Consider the following 20,701-nt stretch of genomic DNA (forward strand, 5'->3'; position numbering starts at 1 on the left):
CATACACAGAAATTGACTTAATTTATTTGGGCATTTGTTCTCCTTAAGTGTGTATATGAGTCCTTTAACATACTTGTTAAAACTTCAGATCTGGTCTGGGGTTGTAGCTCAGTGGTAGAGTACTTGCCTCACATGCGTGAGGCACTGGGTTCTCAGCACCACATATAAATAAATGAATAAAATAAAGGTCCATCAACAACTAAAAAAAAAATTAAAACAAACAAACAAAAAAACACTCATGTTCCCAGACCCACCCTTTAGATAGGTAGGACCCGAGAATCTATCAGGTTTGTTTGTTTTGTTTTGGTATCAGGGATTGAACTCAGGAGCACTCAACCACTGAGCCACATCTCCAGCTCTACTTTGTATTTTTTGTCTTTAATTATTTAGAGACAGGGTCTCGCTGAGTTGCTTAGCACCTCGCCTTTGATGAGGCTGGCTTTGAACTCACAATTCTCCTGTCTCAGCCTCCAGAGCCACTGGGATTACAGGCATGCACCACTGCACCTGGCAGTTTAACCAACACCCAGGTGATTTTGATACAGGTAATTGAGGAAACAATACTGTGAAAATCAGTGCTCGGGTTTCTCTCCCCACTTCCTTTTGGTTTGGTGCTGACAAAACCCAGGGCCTCGCACAGTCTCAGCAAGCATTCTACCACTGAGCTACATCCCTAGCCACAGTGCTCTGGGTTGTTTTAATGACAATGCTGAACTAAAACGGGAAATCTGAAGCCAACTCTAAGGATTACTCAAAGACCCACCCAAAAGGAGGATCTGAATCAGAAGACTGACAATAGAGCCATTATCACTGTGGAGGTAGAACAATCAATGTTGGTGATCAATTAAACATGAGAACAGAGGAGGACTGAAGTATTAAAGACAACTTCAGACTTTCCTTACAGGATCTAGGTGAATGCAGATACAGGGTACATATTGACTTTCCACGTGGTCTAGAAAGTAGTTCGAAATACGGATCTGTAGCTTCTAAGCTACAGATATGCAAAGGCACTAAACCACATGGTTGGATACTCCAAAGTCCATTCACAAAAAGAGTTAAATATAGGAAGTAAAACCATAAAAAATTAAAAGAAAGTGAATATTTAACCCATCTCTGAATGAAGGCCTTCTAAACATAAAAGCAATGAACAAAATCCCAAATTTTAAAAATCTACAGATAAGTAATAATATATCATATATAAAATTAACAGGCAAGGGGTGGGAAGTTGTGGCTCAACGGTAGAGCACTCGCCTAGCACATGCAAGGCCCTGGGTTCAATTCTCAGCAACACATAAAAATGAATAAATAAATTAAATAAAGGTAAGAAAAAATTAACAGGCAAGCAACTGGTTAAATATTTGAACACAGGACAAAGAATGAATACTCTTAAAAATGAAGGACTTCTACAAATCACAAACAAAAATATTCAGCACAGTTTCTGTATGAAACAGAAGTTGTTTATCAGGTTTCCAAGGGCTAGTCACTGAGAGTGCCTAAAAAATACTAGACTAGCCAGGTGTGGTGGTGCACACCTATAATCACAGCAATTTGAGGCTGAGGCAGGAGGACTGCAAGTTTGAAGTGAGCCTCAGCAATTTAGGGAGGCCATGTCTCAAAATAAATTTATAAAAAGAACTGGAGACGGTAAAGCACGCCTGGGTTCAGGGTGCTTTACAGCTTTTCAGTTTTTTAATCATTATGCTTTATAGGTTCCCAGTACCAAAACAAAAAACAAAACAATAAAAACAAAAACAAAAAAACCACTAAACCAATCTTTTTGATTTCTATTGTCCTGAAAGTTTAAGGACAAATTAAATTGCCTGCAGACTCCATCAAGTCTTGCTACTCTAATAGAAACTGCTCCTGCTGCATGCAGTCTTTCCTCAGGCTCTAGATATCTAAAACAGGAGAAAAGTTAAGGACTAGACAACAAGAATTCCAAAATTTCTTGCAAACAGTAATTTTAAAGTCTGTACAAGTCAGGCATGGTGGCACATGCCTGTAATCCAGAGACCTGGGAGATTGACACAAGAGGATGGCAAGTTCAAAAGCCAGCCTCAGCAACTTAGTAAGGCCCTAAGCAATTTAGCAAGACTCTGTCTCAAAAAAGGGCTGAGATGTGGCTCAATCATAAAGCACACCTTGGGTTCAATCCCTGGGACCTAAATAAATGCATACAGTCACCACAGATTTTATATGGACCTTCGGATGGATCCAACCCTCTCATTTTACAGAGGCGGCTCTAAATCAATGAATGACTTGCCAAAGATCACCTACCTAGCTGATGACAAAACCAAGTTGGGCTTCCTCCAGAGCAGCACCCTTTCCACTGTGCATTGATTACAAGCTCTAACCCTTCAGGGCATTTGTGACACTATAACTCAACCTCTGAACACTTTCCACTTCCTGATTCCACTCATTCAATTTGGTCTAATAAAACCCCATGTTTCCCCTCAAAGCACTCCAAATAAAGAAAGAGCCACAAACAAAACCACCAACATAATAAAACCCATAAGACTCAATTAAAAATGGGAATAGGATTAACCAAAAGATGGTTCACAGAAAAAGAAATAGTAAGAGAGCCAGGCACAGTGGCCTAGTCTGTAATCCTAGCGATTTGGGAGACTGAGGCAGGAGGATCACAAGTTCAAAGTCTCAAACTTACTGAGACCCCGTCTCAAATTTAAAAAATAAATGAATAAAAAGGACTGGGATGTGGTTCAGAGATAAAGTTTCCCTGGGTTATATTGCCAGTACAAAAGAAGAAAACAATTTTTAAAAACAATAGAAATGAATACGTAAAAAAATGTTCTGACTAGAAATTAAAGGAATACAAATTTCTACTTTTGCTTATCAAAGTTGTTAAAATTTAACAGATAATATTCAATGCTACAAAAGACACACTAAGAAGGGCATTCACAATCATTGCTGGTAAGAATGTTAATTAGGCCGGGCACAATGGCACACACATGTAATCCCAGCAGCTCAGGAGGCTGAGACAAGTTGGATCATGAGTTCAAAGCCAGCCTCAGCAAAATCGAGGTGCTAAGCAACTCAGTGAGACCCTATCTCTAAATAAAATACAAAATGGGGCTGGGGTTGTGGCTCAGTGCTTGAATGCCCCTGAGTTCAATCTCCCATACTCCCAAGGAAAAAAAAGTTAGTCTAGTCTTTCACCCTTTCACACAGTAATTCTGGGAATCTAACCTACAAACATAATGAGCAATTCACATAAATATTTACGCATAAATTTATTCTGAAAATGTTCACTTATTAATAACATTGTAACAACCAAAATACCCAAATACACAGTTTAATTATGTATTAATACAATAGTGTATGGAGTATTAAACATTTCTTAAAATGTTTTCAAAGCTCTATGTGCTGGCACTAGTCTCAGCTTGAGGCCAAACTGGGCAGCATGGGAAGACTTTGTCTCTAAAAAAAAATTGAAAAAAAAATTGAAAAAAAATTGCTTTCAAATAATTTTGATGCCATGAAACATAATGACATAATATAATGTGAAAAAGCAGGTAGAGGGCTGGGGTTGTGGCTCAGTGGTAGAGTGCTTGTCTAGCATATGTGAGGCACTGGGTTTGAGTCTCGGCACCACATGTAAATAAATAAATAAATAAAGAGTTTCATCAACAACTAATGAAATTTTTTTTTTAAAAAAAAAGCAGATACAAAATTGTAGAAATAAGCTCAATTACCTGTGCCTGTGTATGTGTGTGTGTATGTATCAAAGGAAAAAAAGAGTGAAAGGAAATACAATAAATGGAACAAATTATGGAATATGGGCTATTTATTTTGTCTCTATATCCTGTTTATTTAAGGATTTGTATAATGAACATATATAATTTTAAAAATATGTATGTGCTTGTTGTATATGTGATAATAAAACAAGAATTATATGTACAATACAAAAAAGCTTTTTAAAAAAGAAATTTGAAGGGCTGAGGTTGTAGCTCAGTGGTAGAGCATTTGCCTCTCATCATGAGGTACTGGATTCGATCCTCAGTACTACATAAAAATAAAAAAATAAAGATAATGTGTCCATGTACAACTAAAAAAAAAATTTAAAAAAAGATAAATTTGAGTCAGGTATAGTAGTGCCCACCTGTAATCCCAACAGCTTGGGAGCCTGAGGCAGGAGGATCAGGAGTTCAAAGCTAGCTTCAGCAACCTGGTGAGGTCCTAAGCAACTTAGTAAAACCCTGTCTCTAAATGAAATATATGAAAGGGCTATGGATGAGGCTCAGTGGTTAAGCACATCTGGGTTTAATCTCCAGTACAAAAAAAAAAAAAAAAAAGATTTGCAAATCACTCATTTGGAGGTGATGGCTGAAGTCATGGGAATAGATCAGATTGCATAAGGAAAGACTATAGGGAGAACAGGATACAGGACAAGCCTTGGCAAACATCTGCATTTAAGAATCAAACAGTCTATAATAAAAGAGTATGGGAAGAAGTAGTTAGAAGATGGAGAACCAGGTAGACATGTCAAGAAAACCAAATGAAAGGAAGACCTGAAAAAGTTGTTCACTTAGTCAAATGTTACCAAGTGGTAACAAGGAAAACTGATGGGGTCATAAGAGGGAAATCACAGGATACTCTGTGTGGACCAACAGGTTTCCAGATAGAGTGCTGAAAGTGATACCTGAATCTGAGCACGTGTTACCTGTTCAGTAAAATTGAAGATACAGAAAGATGTCCTGGGACATTAGCTTGAATTTCAATTTATGAAAAAAATACGGGGCCAGGTATCTAGCTCAGTGGTTAGAGCACTTGTCTACCATGTGTGAAACCCAGGGTTTTATTCTGGGCACTAAAAAAAAAAAAAAAAAAAAAAAAAGATTGTGTAAATATAAACCCATATAAAAGCATATCAACATTGCTAATTTATAGGTAACAAAACAAAAATTGGCAATATTTTGGTGTGCAAAATAAAAATTGTTTGAGGGATTATAAAGTTTTCCTATATCGGGGCTGGGGATGTGGCTCAAGCGGTAGCGCGCTCGCCTGGCATGCGTGCGGCCCAGGTTCCATCCTCAGCACCACATACCAACAAAGATGTTGTGTCCGCCGAGAACTAAAAAATAAATATTAAAAAATTCTCTCTCTCTCTCTCTCTCTCTCTCTCTCTCTCTCTCTCCCCCTGTTTAAAAAAAAAAAAAGTTTTCCTATATCAAGCTGATCATGGTGGCACATGCCTGTAATCCAAGTCACTCAAAAGTTTTCCTATATCAAGCTGATCATGGTGGCACATGCCTGTAATCCAAGTCACTCAGGAGGCTGAGGCAGTAGTATCACAAGTTCATTGCCAGCCTCAGCAATTTAGTGAGGTTTGGAGCAACTTAGCGAGACCCTATCTTAAAATCAAAAATAAAAAGATATGTAGATGTAACTCTGTGGCAAAGCACCCTGGGTTCAATCCTCAGTACTGGAAAAAAAGGAAGGAAGAAATTCTTTAAAGGAAAATCAAAAGAATGTAAAATTTCATGGTATCACGCTAACTTCTTATGAGTAGACGCTTGAAGTCGCTAAAATGTTTTTAAGTGTAAAGAAATCATTTGACTTGCTGAATAATGGATTATTCTATGGTCAGACTTTCTCCTTTTTATGAAAAGATGTCTGCATTAGCACAATAATTTGAGTCTCCAGACCTTTGTATCTAGCCACAGCATAAACATTTTGGTCCTACCATGAGTACCATTTACTCAGAATCTCAACTCCAGAATCATTAAGTAGAAACCACTTAATTTGAAGTCACTGGTTTGTTACTAAAGAACCTTGAGAGTCTGTGTTAAGTAATTAACCTCACCTTGAGATTTGCACTGTATATAATGAAGTACTTTAACTTTCTATTTTAAAAAATCCAGTGAAAAACCATAGCAACCATAAAAAACACTAGTCTTTTCTTATGACAATCACTGACTTAGGAACCAAGTATTAGTTTCCCATCTGTAAAATGGGTATAATCCCAATTTAAATGAAAATCATTTTGTAGGCTATGGAGTTAAGAAAACCTGAAAACCAGTTTCATTGTCAACTTAAATAATGACAAATTTGGGCTGGAGCTGTGGCTCAGTGGTAGAGTACTTGCCTTGCATGTGTGAGGCACTGGGTTCGATCCTCAGTACCACATAAAAAATAAAGAAATAAAGATTAAAAAATGACAAATTCATTTAATTTGTAGGTAAGTGGTCATTTATAGCAAAAATGTCTAATGATCTCCCACACCCTTTTTTGTGTCTTTGATGAATTTCTCTGTTACAAAGGTTCTAAGTTAATACAGTTGATTGGTGAAAAACAACAAAGGAAAGCCAAGAATTTGAATTTCTAATAGAATCAGTAACTAAAATTATACTTGAAAACATTCTAAGAAAACATCATTGTAGAGATCCAAAACACATACCAATATACCTGCTGCCTTTCCAAAAATTTGGAGAAGACAACTTCTCTGAAGTATAAACAGAAAGAAAGGGGATAAGCAATGTAAAAATGTTTCCATCAAATGCCATGGCTCCTTTCCCAAATGAAACAACCACAGTATGCACTATTATACCAAACTTCTTTTTTTTTTTTAAAGAGAGAGTGAGAGAGGAGAGAGAGTGAGAGAGAGAGAGAATTTTTAATATTTATTTTTTAGTTCTCGGCGGACACAACATCTTTGTTGGTATGTGGTGCTGAGGATCGAACCCGGGCGGCACGCATGCCAGGCGAGCGCGCTACCGCTTGAGCCACATCCCCAGCCCTATACCAAACTTCTATTTAAAAAACGAAAAAACATAATTATGTAGAAAGAATCATGTCATGTCCATCCTCTGTATATTAGAACATTGGAACACAGTAGGTAATTAATAGAAGTATTCAAGGGTACTATAAACTTCAGATCATCAAAACCCTGCAAAGAATCTCCAAACACTATCACCCTTTTCTCCTCACCCACATACCTACCCTGTCTCTCCTACCAAATAAAGAAAAAAAAAATGTGTGTGTATTACATATGTAAAATGTGTAGTGTATATATTCTTTTTTTCTTTTCTTTCTGGTGCTAGGTATTAAATGTAGGGCCTCACACCTGCTAGGTACACATTCTACCATTGAACTACACCCCTAGACAAAAAAAAAAAAAAAAAAGACAATTTGAGGACATCTTAGTCACCAAAACATGCTGTTAATAGAACTGTTTTCAATTCTGAAGCTTTCTCTTCCTAGAATTATTAAGTTGAAATTTGGCTCCACCTTTAACCCCCTAGTCTGGAACAAAGCTTGAAAGTACCAAGTTAAACAATGTTATACAATGAGGTAATTTTGCTAGTGTTGCCAATATACTGTTCTCAGATGCTCTAAAGTTCAGGGACTACCTGATAACACTTCCGAGCACTAATACCTTACAGTGAAAAGAGCTCCACCAACTATTCACTAAACTCTCACAGAATTGAAGACAGGATCTAATACCATCTTCAAAATGCCATAGAGTTGGTAGAAGACAAGGTAAGAAATATGAGAGAGACAAATACAGGAACTGAAGAGAATCATTTTTTACTACTCAAAGTTTTTCTGTTATTGTTGTTGTTTATGTGTTTCTGTTCTTAAGGGAAAACAGAAGAATTTTTAACTTATATTTTCTGTGTTCCTATAACATCCTGACCTGACCTCTAGAATACAATTGACCTTATTAATACTATAAGTTGTATCTGTGATTCTGTCTGACCCATTTGACTTTAAGCTTTTTTAGGGTAGAGATGATTGGAACTTTGATTCCACAGAATTTACACAATAAATTCTTTGTCCAAAAAAGAAGTAAATTCCTAATTACCTCGTACGCATTACATGTTGTCCTGTAAGTGTAAAAAAATTCTTTCTATATATACACACTTTAAATTTTTTTTCTCTTCTGCCAACTTCATAACTTTTGGAAGATCTACTTGAACCATGAGCATCCTTCATCTAGGCTATCAGTCCACAGAAACTTAGAAAATTTTTGTCATCTTCTTTTGTAACTATAGAGACCTCAGAAGAAACTGTAATTTCGTGGTTCCTGAAATATTTATCATTTGTGAATAGGATTAGTGGATAAAAAGCATCCCTTTCAACCACTTAAACAGCAAAAGTAAGATCTCTCCCCAAATGGGGCATGGTCTTAACAACTGGTAACTCCCAAAAGGCCTTTGGCTAACTTGAAAAGTCAAGTCAATTGAACCACCTGAATTAAGAAGATTTTTGAAAGCTAGAATTAAATGCACAACAATAGTAGTTCAAATATCTCTCGCTGGGATCAGTGGTGTTGTGAGCAGCAATAAGGAAGCTAGGAAGGGTGCCAGATGGTTCGCTCCTGGAACCTACAACGTCAAACTTTAGAACGCACAGCCAGAATGTACAGTTACCTTATATTAACACCTACATATATAGGTGACGGATGCTAGCATATGTACACGTAGCGATTTGAGGACGATAAATCAGCTGCAAGGACTGCTATATTCTCAACATACCTCAAAGGAATATAAGTGTCTTAAACAGCGTTCAGTTGGAATTAAGTTCCTAATTATTTCTAGTACACATTATGTGTTGTTCTATAAGTATTAAAAAAAACCCTCTTTCTTACTCTATATACACACTTTTTATAAAAGAGGAATAAGAAGGGAAGAAAAACCGAAGAGAGCGGGAATGGCTGAAAATGAAGAAAAAGGAGCAGTTGAATGTTAGAATATTTCCCAGGGAGGGTATTTTGACTTGTGATGAACTGACACTTTCCTCCACTTCACCAAAAAAGTATCGACTTGGAAAGGAGTGTTCCCAGTGCAAGACGAGGGGTGTCCTACGAGCTCCCGCTCTCCGGCAGCAAAGGCTCAGCCCTACACAATCACTCCCACCCCTAGCGCGGTGCCCAGAAGTGAGATAACAGCAGAGGATCTGTGACTCCTCGAACTCTACCTCGAAGGGGAGGAGCTCACGTTCCCAGTACTCCCCCGACTGCCTCAAAAGTCGCGGGAGAAAGAGGGTGTGGAGCGAAGTCAGGGTCTCCGTGCACTCTCCAGTTGGTTGTGGAAAGAGAAGGCCCTTACCTGGCTAAAAGCCGTCTTTTCTCAGCGCTGCGCTGTCCTGCCACCGGTCCCTGGCGCTCTGCCTCGCGCACCTGTCGCGACCAAGCTGCTGCACCTAGAGCTCTTGCGGCCCCGCCCCGGTCCTGCACAGAGCCACGCCTCGGGCCCTGCCCACTCCGCGGGGACGCGCACGCCGGCCCGCCTCCCGTACGGCTTCGGGGCGAGCGTGCGCGCCGCCGGCTGCGTGCTCCAAGCTCGCGGCTGCTCTAGGCTGCTCGCTTTGCTAGCGTACGGGGGGCGTGGCTCCCCCGCTCCGGCCTCAGTTGTGTCTTCAAGCTCCTCATCCTGGAATGCGGCCGAACTTGAACTCTATTTCTCCACTTTGGCCTTAACCCCTCTCACACAAGGTTACCGCATTTTGAGTCAGGAGCCACTCAGAGATCTGGCCTAAATTCAGCTGTAGGCCAACTAGGTTCCTGGTACTATCAGGGTAAGTTCTGTACAGGGAGGGTGTTTTAGAGGAGGCTACAGTGTGTAGTGGAAAGAGCTATAAATTTATCCTGGCTAAACCACTTGACTTGAATTAATTCGCTTCACTTTAGTGGAGCCATTCTTTCCTCTTGAATGAAAGGGTGGGACAAGAGTAGATAATGTCCAAGTTCTCCTACAGCTCTGTTTGTTTTTTTCCTGTACAGAATAGGAACTATGGAAAGGATTTCGAGCTCCCCACAAGGCCTAACATTTTGGCCATCCTTCCTCCAAATTTTTTGCACAGCTGCATGATGCCATTTGATAGTATTCTTTCCTATTCAAATATGGTTTCAGACCATAAGTTTTATGAAACTTTTTGAAATGCATGCAGTTTGATAAATATTAGAAGGGACTAGTGGTAGCCAGGCAGAATGGCCCAGGGCATGTAATCCCAATTACTGGGGGGACTGAGGCAGGAGGATCACAAGTTTGAGGCCAGCGTGGGCAACTTTGCAAGACCCTATCTCAAAATAAAAAGGGGTGAGGGGCTGAGCATATAGTTCCATCCTAGAGTCCCTGATACAGCAAAGAAAAAAAAAGTGTGTGCACGTGGGTGGGTGCTAGTGGTGGTAAACATGCATATTTATACTTCCCTAAAGTAGTTAATGAAAATGTTTAAGGAGAAGAGCAATTTTCAATAGCAGATGATGAAGAAGACAAGCAGCTATTCCCCTCTTTCTTCATATTTCTAGCCTAGACTGATTTCTGGATAGGTATGTTTAAAAGAAAAAATTTAGACAAACTTTTTAACAGTTCATTTGAGCATTAAAAGTTTCTTGAATAGGGCTGCACCCAAATCCAGAAGGGGAATATTCAGCAATCTTTTCCAGCAGTTTGGGTAGCAAGAAGTATAGGCTGAACAGGGAAGTAAAGAAATTAATTAATGGATACAGCTTGGCTTTGCTTTATTTGGATATAGTCACATGGGAGATCCCTAGTTGTATAACCAGTTGACTGGTTGACTACCTATGAATGGCTGATGCTGTATTCAAAGTTCATCAGTTTATCAGGAGGGTTTTCTGGGTACAAATAACCCCAGGCTAATGACCTACTACTTATTTTGCTTTAATGGTATCAAGCATGAAGACTCTCTAGCAAAACTGGCAGGTAACTTGGGAATGTGTGTATGGCCATCCTTCCTCCAAATTTTTGTACCCGTTTCGCACAGCTGCATGATGCCATTTGAAGGTGTTCTTTCTTTTTTTTTTTTTTTTTAAAGAGAGAGTGAAAGAGAGGGGGACAGAGAGAGAAAGAATTTTAATATTTATTTATTTTTTTCTTAGTTCTCGGCAGACACAACATCTTTGTTGGTATGTGGTGCTGAGGATCGAACCCGGGCCGCACGCATGCCAGGCGAGCGCAGTACCGCTTGAGCCACATCCCCAGCCCTGAAGGTGTTCTTTCACACACACTTATAACACACACACACACACACACACACACACACACATATTTTTGTAATTGAAACTCAAAACCCCAGGGCCTTTTGCTAGCACGCTAGGCAACTGCTTTATTGCTTAGCTATATACCCAGTCCAAACAGGAATGTTTTTTGGTGGTACTGGGGATTGAACCCAGGCGCACTTTACCACTGGACTACATCCTCAGTCTCCCTAAATCTCCCAGGCTGGCAACAAACTTTTGATTCTTCTGCCTCAGCCTCCCCAGTTGCTGGGATTACAGGCATGTGACATTGCACCTGGCCCTATCATGGGAATGTTAAAGAGCATGTGTTATCAATATAGGATGGTACTCCAGAAAAACGCATTCTCACCTGGCATGATGGCACATGCCTGTAATCCTAGCTACTGAGGAGACTGAGGCAACAGGATTGCAAGTCCAGGATTGCAAGTCGGAACCTCGGCAACTTAGTGAGACTCTATCTCAAAAAATATAAAGGACTGGAGTTGTGGCTCTTTGGTAAGGTATCCCTGGGTTCATTCCCCCCGCCATGCATTTTCTAGCATATGAAAATATGAAATTCCTTCAGTATATATCTCCAAAAAACTTTTTTTTTTTTTAAATCAAGCCAATAGGGCTCATATTCTCCACTAAGAAGACTAAGAAACCTAACTTGGGTCAGGGTTTTGGACCAGTATTTTTACCCTGACTCAGCCACTTATCAACCAGACAAATTGCTTGTCTTTCCAAAGCCTCTTTTTGAAAATCGAGCTAGTAATACACTTCAGTGAGCTTTTACATTTGCAAGGCTGATTACTAAATTTTCAGGTATTTTTGTGAGTCAGTTATTAACCACAACCACTACTAACAATCAAATTATATAAGCTCATAATTAAATTATGTTAAGGGTTATAAATAGTCTAACCTCATCACTTGCTATCTGGGGTGTTTTACTTCATTTTGCTAATTCTGCTCTTGAGGTTATTTGTCCATTGTATCTCTGTGGTGAAAATACTATATGATGTTGTGCATATTTCTTTCCAACTCTGTTCAGAACTCTCAGGAATAAATCAAGCATTTATTCATAGTCTGATCTTGTGAAATATTGTTGGAAAAGGAATTATTGAAGCTGGTTTTCAAGAAATAATAAGTCATGAGTTGGGGTTGTAGCTCAGTGGTAGAACTCTTGCCAGCATGTGTGAAACACTGGGTTCCATTCTCAGCACTACATATAAATAAATAAAATAAAGATCCATTGATAACTTTAAAAAAATTTCAAAAGAATAGAAATAAGTCATAATGAAGATATAGGTATAGACTCAAAAGCAAATGAAAATTCATGTTCTTTTGAAAATCATATTAAAATCAGTAACAAAAATTTGACATTAGTCCCCAAGTGGTATTATAAATTTTTCTAATGTAGCACAAAACTGCTTTTCAAATTCTGATCCATTCCAGAATAGACTGATTTTTTTTTTTGCACATAAAGGGTTTATTTTAAATGTTTTAGGTATAGGATAGAGTTATATCATAAAATTACATGAAGTTGCAAAAATTACAGAATTAATAGATTCATAGTGCATATACTTCTAAATGCAGAGAACAGAGAACTGTCTACACATTGTATAAAATAAATTAAAATTAAAAATGAATTCAAGCCAGGTGCAGGGCCACATGCCTGTAATCTCAGCAACTTGGGAAGCTGAGGCAAGAGGATGGCAAGTTCAAAGCCAGCCTCAGTAACTTAGAGAGGCGTTGAGCAACTCAGTGAGAACTTGTCTCTAAATAAAAACTAAACAAAATATTAAAAAGGGCTGGGGATGTGGTCCAGTGGTTAAACCCCTCTGGGTTCAATCTCCAGTACCAATCAATCAATAAAAATGAATTCAAGCTCAAATAATATGATCATTTACCTAGTTGCAAAATGTGAACACAAAGACCTCTGAACTATACACATTCATTCAAACTGCACTAATGATGGAAAATACAAAGAGCACAGCATTTCCAAGGAACTACAGTTATTTTGATCAGAATTAGTCATAAAATTGTTCCTGTTTTGTTTTTAGAGAACTTTCATTTTTAAAAAGTATTTATTTTTTAGTTTTAGGAGGACAGAATATCTTTATTTTATTTTTATGTGGTGCTGAGAATCAAACCCAATGCCTCACGCATGCTAGGCAAATGCTCTACCACCTGAGCCACATCCCCAGCCCAGAACTTTCATTTTTTAAGACAGTCAGTTTAAAAATGTTTTCAGGCACCATGATTTGTGACAATCAGAACAATCTTCAAATGGGTCTACAGTGTTAAGAGAATTAAGCCCAATGAACTTCAGGGTTTAGCACATAAAACAAGAATAGAAATGAAATCGGGTTTAGAAGTAACAGAATGATTTTTAAACCTGAGAAGAAAAAACAGATGGAAATTATAGGGTGTCTAAGATAATGGGAACAAATTTCAAAATTGTTGAATGACCACTCATTGAAGAAATCATGTTCAAAGTAAAAACAGGCACAAGGCCAAGTGATGTGGTGCACAGGTATTATTCCAGCAACTCTGAGACTGAGGCAGGAAGATCTCAAGTTTAAGGCCAGCCTGGGCAACTTAGTAAGACCCTCTTTCAAAAATTTTTAAAAAGTTGCCTGGGGATGTAGCTCAGTGATAGAGCACCCCTGGGTTCAATCTCCATTATCACAAAAAGAAACAAACAAAAATAGGACATTCCTATAATCCCGAGATAGGAATTTAGGGATGCAGAGAGAATACAGAGTCTCAAAAGAGAAATGCCCATAAACTGCTGGAATGCACAACAAATAGATCATGAGCAACCTAGCCTGTGTCCTTGCTGGCCACTTGCTGAATGGCTGATGAGAAAGCAACCAATCCACAAGATAACCAAGAAGGCATCTGGAGGCATCTTTAGGGAGGATGTACCTTAAAGACTTTGATGGCCAGGAAATGACCTGAAGCCGCATTATAATGGCAATACACTATAATAATAATGCCCCTGGGTGGAGATTTAAGATGCTAATAAGACATGTTATTTAGGAAGTAGCATGATTAGAACACGACAGGGCAATGCCATGAGTGTGAGAAAAACTGGCACAAAATTGTGTAACACTGTCCTGACTCCACCTGTAGTTCAACTCTTTAGCTCCTATCCCTCTATAAATGTTAAAACCTCAGAACAAAGGGCTGGGGTTGTGACTCAGTGGTACAGCACTTGCCTAGCATGTGTGAGGCACTGGATTTGAATCTTAGCACTCCATATAAAATAAATTAATTAAAGGTTCATCAACAACTAAAAAGAAATAAAATAATAATAATTAAAGACACAGAACAAGACAGCTAAATTTTCTGAGTGCCTGCACTCCTATTTTCGAGTGTGTACTTTCCACTTTAAAATAAATCTCCTGTTTCTCATATCTGAGGCTTCCTTAAATTCTTTCGTGTGACAGAACCTGGAAGGTTCAAGTAGAGGTTCCTTTTCTTCTGGAAACCTCTTTGGACCACTGTACAGTGAAAATACCAACATAAGTTCAAGTCCAGTTTGGGCAACTTAGTAAGAGCTTGTTTGAAAATTTTTTATAAAAGGGTCTAGGGAGGTTGCTCAGTGGTGGAGCACCTGCCTAACATGCAGGAGGCTTTGGGGTCAATACCCAGGACGGGGAAAAAATAGCCTTGTATTTCCAGATTGTTGCAATGAAAAAGTGTTTATTAACTGGGAATGGTGGCACACAACTGTAATCCCAGCAATGCTGAAGGATCTCAAATTCAAGACTAGCCTCAGCAACTTAGCAAAACCCTTTCTCAAAATAAAAGATAAAAAAGTCTCGGGATGTAGCTTAGTGGTAGAGCATCACTGGGTTCAATTCCCAGTACCATCAAGAAATAAATAAATAATAATTTTTTAAAATACCATAATGTTTCTAAAGACTGTATTAAAATTCAATATTCGTTAAAAGAACCAACTAATGTCTTGATTTTCTATTAGTATATAAACAAAAAAAATAAAATACTATGGAAATTTTTCTTTCTTTTTTTTTTTTTTTTTTGATCCAGAGATTGAACCTAGGTACAATTTATTTATTTTTATGTGGTGCTGAGTATCGAACCCAGGACCTCGAATGTGCTAGGCAAGCACTCTACCACTGAGCCACAATCCCAACGCCCCCCCCCAGCCCTTTTTAATATTTTATTTCGAGACAGGGTCTCATTGAGCTGCTAAGTGCCTCGGTAATCTGCTGAGGCTGGTTTTGAACTCGTGATCCTCCTGCCCCAGCCTCCCAAATTGCTGGGATTACATGCATGTGCCACCAGGCCCAGCATGGAAAATTTTAATACTCTATAATTTGGTAAAACATAATAAATAGACCTTTACTTGATAAGGGAGCAATAGAATTAAAAGAGAAAAAATGGAGTAAATAGACAGTTGTTCACATATACAATTCAGTGCAACAAGAATAGCAGAACATATTACAAAAGAAATTATGTGAAGATACTTAAGAATATTAGAAGAAAATGCCAAATATTCACCATAATTGATGAGGCATCTATATTTTGGAAGAAAAACACCTGGTGATTTACCTTTAGTATACAGTTAAATCAGATTGCTTTAAAAGATCTGGTGTGGGGCTGAGATTTGTGGCTCAGTGGCAGAGTGTTTACCTAGCATGCATGAGGCACTGGGTTTGATCCTCAGCACCATATAAAAATAAAATAAAGATATTGTGTCCTCCTGAAACTAAAAAATAAATATTTTTAAAAAATAAATAAAAGATCTGGTGTCAGCCACAAGAAGAGTGTATTTCAAATATGTTATTATCTAGTTTAAATGATTGTGGCTTTAACAATGAATATTTGAAAGTGAGCTTAATTTCATTTTGTTCTAATGGTGCTTGTATGATAAGTGGGAAAGAAGATGGGAATGGCTACAAATTTGTTAGAAGTTTTTCTAATGTCATTATTTGGCACTATCAATTTAAATTCAGTCTCTGAAACAAGTCAATAATTTTTTTTAAAGAGAGAGTGATGGAGAGAGAGAGAGAGAATTTTTTAATATTTATTTTTTAGTTATCGGCAGACACAACATCGTTGTTTGTATGTGGTGCTGAGGATCGAACCCGGGCCGCACGCATGCCAGACGAGCGCGCTACCGCTTGAGCCACATCCCCAGCCCCAAGTCAATAATTTTTAAAATTCTGGATAAAATTCTTTCTATTTTTAATCCAATAAAAATGGAACTGAATTACAAACTGTAGTTAAAAACTTGAAATGACTAAAACTGGCAAGACATTGGGGTTAAGCTCAGTAGCATGTAGTTTATGAACTGCCACTGTTGTGTAGCATTTGTATCTCGCATCACACATACATTTTTCTCATTCTTTTTATTCCTGTATGTTAAAGAGACCATCTAACATCCAAGACTTGCTCTAATGATGGATTTTCTTCAAGAATTTTCATTACTTTCAATTGCATTGCAGTCAAGATCAACTAATATTCAGAAAGTATATAAATTAACCAAAGTTCCACAAAAGCTATAGAAAACTTAAAATTAGTATTAGAAAGCATGAATCTCTGCTGGGTGGCACACACCTGTAATCCCAGCAATTTGGGAGGCTGAAGCAGGAGGATTGCAAATTCAAGGTCAATCTTGGTAATTTAGTGAGACCCTGTCTTTTTTTTTTTTTTTTTAATGGTACTGGGAATTAAACTCAGGGCCACTTGACCACAGAACCACATCTCAGACCTATTTTTTGTATTTTATTTAGAGACAAAGTCTCACTGAGTTGCTTAGTGCCTCACTTTTGCTGAGGCTGGCTTTGAACTTGCGATCCTCCTGTCTCAGCCTCCTGAGTCACTGGGATTATAGGCATGCACCACCCTGCCCGGCCCTCACCCCATGTTCTTGAGATCCTGAGTTCCATCCCCTGTACCACAAAGAAAAAAAGAAAAATCCATGAAAGGAAATATGTAAAAATGCCACATGATAAGAAATTTCTTTCTCATATCTAACCTAAATTTCTGTTATGAAGTAAGAAGAGCAATTTTAAAAATCAGTTTTCTTAGCTGGTTTGGTACTGCACATCTATAACCCCAATGACTGGAGAGACTGAGGCAGGAGGATCTCAAGTTCAAGGCCAGCCTGGGCAACTTAGTGAGACCCTGTCTCAAAATAAAATTAGAACTAAGATGGGTGTGGCTCAATAGTAGAGCACCCCTCAATTAAATCCCCTGTACTACAAAAAATAAAAATCAACTCTCTTGAATGTGTTCTATGTACATTACTGATCAATTTTCGGGGCTGGAGTTGTGGCTCAGAGGGTAGAGTGCTTACCTAGCATGTATGAGGCCCTGGGTTCTATCCTCAGTACCACATAAAAATAAATAAAATAAAGGTATTGTGTCTAACTACAACTAAAAAATAAATTAAAAAAAAGATTCATCAATTTTCAGTAATAAATTTTTATGTGTTTTTTATATCTTTGACAATGTACGCAACATTGAAACACCAGCATAATTTAGATACAGTTCTGTCAGACTATTCTTTGTGCTCCTTTGCCATAACTCTCTTCCCCCAACCCTGTAATACGCATCTGGTTTCTGTCATTATCATTTTGATTTTACCTGAATATCATATAAATATTTTTGTTTCTTGGTTTATGTCTTGTTTTGTTTTATTTTGAAATTGAGTTTTGCAGTGTTGCCCAGGGTGGTCTCCGAATTCTGAGCTCAAGCCATCTTCCTGCTCAGTCTCCCTAGCACTGGGACTACAGGCCTATATCCAACATACCCAACCTTCATATAAATATATGTAATCTTTTAAAATTATTTTTATCTTTTATTTGTTCTTTTTAGTTATACATGACAGTAGAATCTATTTTGACATATCATATATACATGGATCATAACTTTCCATTTTTTGGTTGTATATGATGTAGAAAATATATGTAATCTATTGTGCCTGGCTCTGACTTTTTTCACTTAGCATAATGTTTTGGGAGAATATCCATGTTATTGCATGTATTAGTAGTTCATTCCTTTTTAATACTAAGTAGTATATTCCATTGTATGGACATAGCACAATTTATCAACCCACCAGTTGGTAGGTATTTAGGTTGTTTCTAGTTTGGGAACTTCTGAATTAGACTGGTATGACCATTTGCCTAACAGTCTTACCTAAGGACAAAAGTTTTCATTTTTCTGGGCTAAATACTTACAAGTAGAGGGGCTGGGTTTGTGGCTCAGTGGTAAAGCATTTGCCTAGCATGCATGAGGCACTGGGTTCGATTCTCAGCACCATATATAAATATTAAAAAGTAAAGGTCCATCAACACTAAAAAATATCTTTAAAAAATAAATAAATGAATGAATAAATAAATACTTATGAGTAGAATTCCTCAGGTATTTACATTTAACTTTTAGAAAATCTGCCAGGGCTAGGTTTGTATCTCAGTAGAGCACTTGCCTCAACACCACATACAAATAATTTTTTAAAAAATTATTGTGTCCATCTACAACTAAACAAATTTTTTAATTTAGAAAAATCTGCTAAACTTTTCCAAAGTGAAAGTACAATTTTTGCATTCCCACCAGTATTGTATGAGAGTTCTAGTTGATCCTCATCTTGCACTGTACTTGGTATTGCTGGATTTTGAAATTTTAGCTATTCTAGAAGGTGCTGTGATATGTCTTTGTGGTTAATTTGCATTTCTCTAGTAACTAATAATGTACATCTTTCTAGGTGTTTATTTTCCTTTCATATATCTTCTCTAGTGAAGTATCTGTTCACATTTTTGTCCATTATTAATTGGGTTATTTGCCTTATTATAGAGTTGTAAAAATTGTTTATAAATTGAAGCACAATTTATTAATTTTTTTCTTTTATGGCTGGTGCCTTTTGCATCCTATCTAAGAAATCTTTGTCTAAACAAAGGTCTCAAAGATTTTGTAATGTTTTATAGTTTTAGAAGTTTTATAAAGTTTTATCTCTTCAATATAGGTCTGTTTCCACTTCAAGTTATTTTATTTATATATTTATTTTTAGTATTGGAGTTTCAACCCAGAGGCACTTTGCCACTTCACTATATCCCCAACCCTTTTTATTTTTTAATTTTGAGAGAGTCTTGCTAAATTGCTGAAGGCTGGCCTTGAACTTGAGCTCCTCCTGCCTCAGCCTCTCAAGTAATTGGGATTACAAGCATGTGCTCCCTTGCCTGATGCAAGTTAATTTTTTGACAGATGGTATGAGGTAAGAATCAAGGTTTTTTTTTAATGTGGATATCCAGTTGTTTCAACACCATTTGTTAAAAAGGCTATACATTCCTCCATTGAATTACATTGGGTCCTTTATTGAAAATTAAATACATTTGTGTGGGTCTATTTTTGGACATCCTATTCTATTCATTTAACTATATGTATATGTCAACCTTTTAGTAATGAAAGTAATTTATTTTACTTTGGTTGGAAAACATAGGTTATTATTGAATATTATGAAAAAGGGCTGAATTTTTATGACTGAAATTGAATGAATAATTTGCATTCTTAACATTTATTGCACTAATTAGAAATATGTGTGTAGTAAAAGTATCTTTCTATAATTTCTAGGATAAGTTATCATTGTAGTAAATATAGCAGGTGTAAGAAGTAATTAGGGCTGAGCTTTGTAGTACATGCCTATAATCCCAGTAATTTAGGAGGCTGAGGCAGGAGGATCACAAATTGAGGACACCCTTAGCAATTTAGCAACACCTTGTCTCAAAATAATAATAATAATAATAATAATAATAATAATAATAATAATAATAATAGGCTAGGGACTTAGTTCAGTGGTAAAGGTCCCCAGGGTCAATCCCTAGTACACACACACACACAAAAAAAAAATAGTAATTAGGTATTCTTTGCTTGTAGCTTCATTTTTCTCAGGATATAGAAAAGGGACTAAAATACATTCTTGTCCTGTGGAAACTTTTAAAATAATATAAACTATGTTCTATTTAGTAAGAATGAAAAAATATTGAAAGTCTCAAATGATGAAGCACAATAAATTCTCTTCTTTGGGAACAAGTTAGCCACATAACTACCACAAATCAAGGAAGGGGATTTCCGGACTACTGTTTCCAAGCAATTCCAATAAATGAAGGAGGAAGTGAATTTTCTTTTTTAAAAACTTATTGTTGGCAAGTTTAGCGTACTTCCTTTTAGTCTGTTAAAATTTTAAACATGTTGACTAATATTTCTGCAGGTCATAAACCTTTGTGATTTTGTCAGATTTGGAATATGAATAATGTTTAATTTTTTCAGTAAAAACTCTGTTGTGGAAATGATACCGAGCAAGGGAGACAAGTGTATTACTAAGAAGGAAGCAAACATCCAGGCTTGAACACTTACTGGGGAGGGAACCCTTACTCTGGTAGAATAAGTTGAGGCTTTCAAGTCAGAATTCACTTGCATTTCAATCTCTTTGACTTTTTTTTTTTAACATTTTTTTAGTTATAGGTAGACACAGTATCTTTACTTTATTTTTATAAAATGGTTCTGAGGATCGAATCCAGTCCCTCATTGGTACTAGGCGAGCACTCTACGTCTGAACCACAACCCCAGCCCATCTTTGACTTCTTAACCATGAATAAGAGGGCAAGTTTCTTGGCTTCTCTAAGCCTCAGTTTCTTTCTTTGCAATAAAAATACTTGGGTGACAGCGTTATCATGAAGATTAAAT

At 37.3% G+C, this 20,701-nt stretch overlaps 1 protein-coding gene and 1 long non-coding RNA gene across 7 annotated transcripts in view; one reads left to right on the forward strand and one right to left on the reverse strand.

The window, feature by feature from the left end:
- Window positions 1–9,207, reverse strand: part of LIMA1 (LIM domain and actin binding 1) — a 98,413-nt gene extending 89,206 nt beyond the window's left edge. For all 5 annotated transcript variants that reach the window (XM_081309077.1, XM_081309076.1, XM_081309075.1 and 2 more), the window contains exon 1: window positions 9,072–9,207. The gene's annotated coding sequence lies outside the window, so the exon portion shown is untranslated. The remainder of the gene's footprint in view (window positions 1–9,071) is intronic.
- A 79-nt stretch (window positions 9,208–9,286) lies between these two features.
- The window catches only part of LOC308657405, a 51,151-nt gene continuing 39,736 nt past the window's right edge, over window positions 9,287–20,701 (forward strand). For both annotated transcript variants that reach the window (XR_014023916.1, XR_014023917.1), the window contains exon 1: window positions 9,287–9,540. This is a non-coding gene — a long non-coding RNA (uncharacterized lncRNA). The remainder of the gene's footprint in view (window positions 9,541–20,701) is intronic.

This window comes from Spermophilus citellus, assembly GCF_964194105.1.
Source record: "Spermophilus citellus genome assembly, chromosome: 10".
NCBI classification, from domain to species: domain Eukaryota; kingdom Metazoa; phylum Chordata; class Mammalia; order Rodentia; family Sciuridae; genus Spermophilus; species Spermophilus citellus.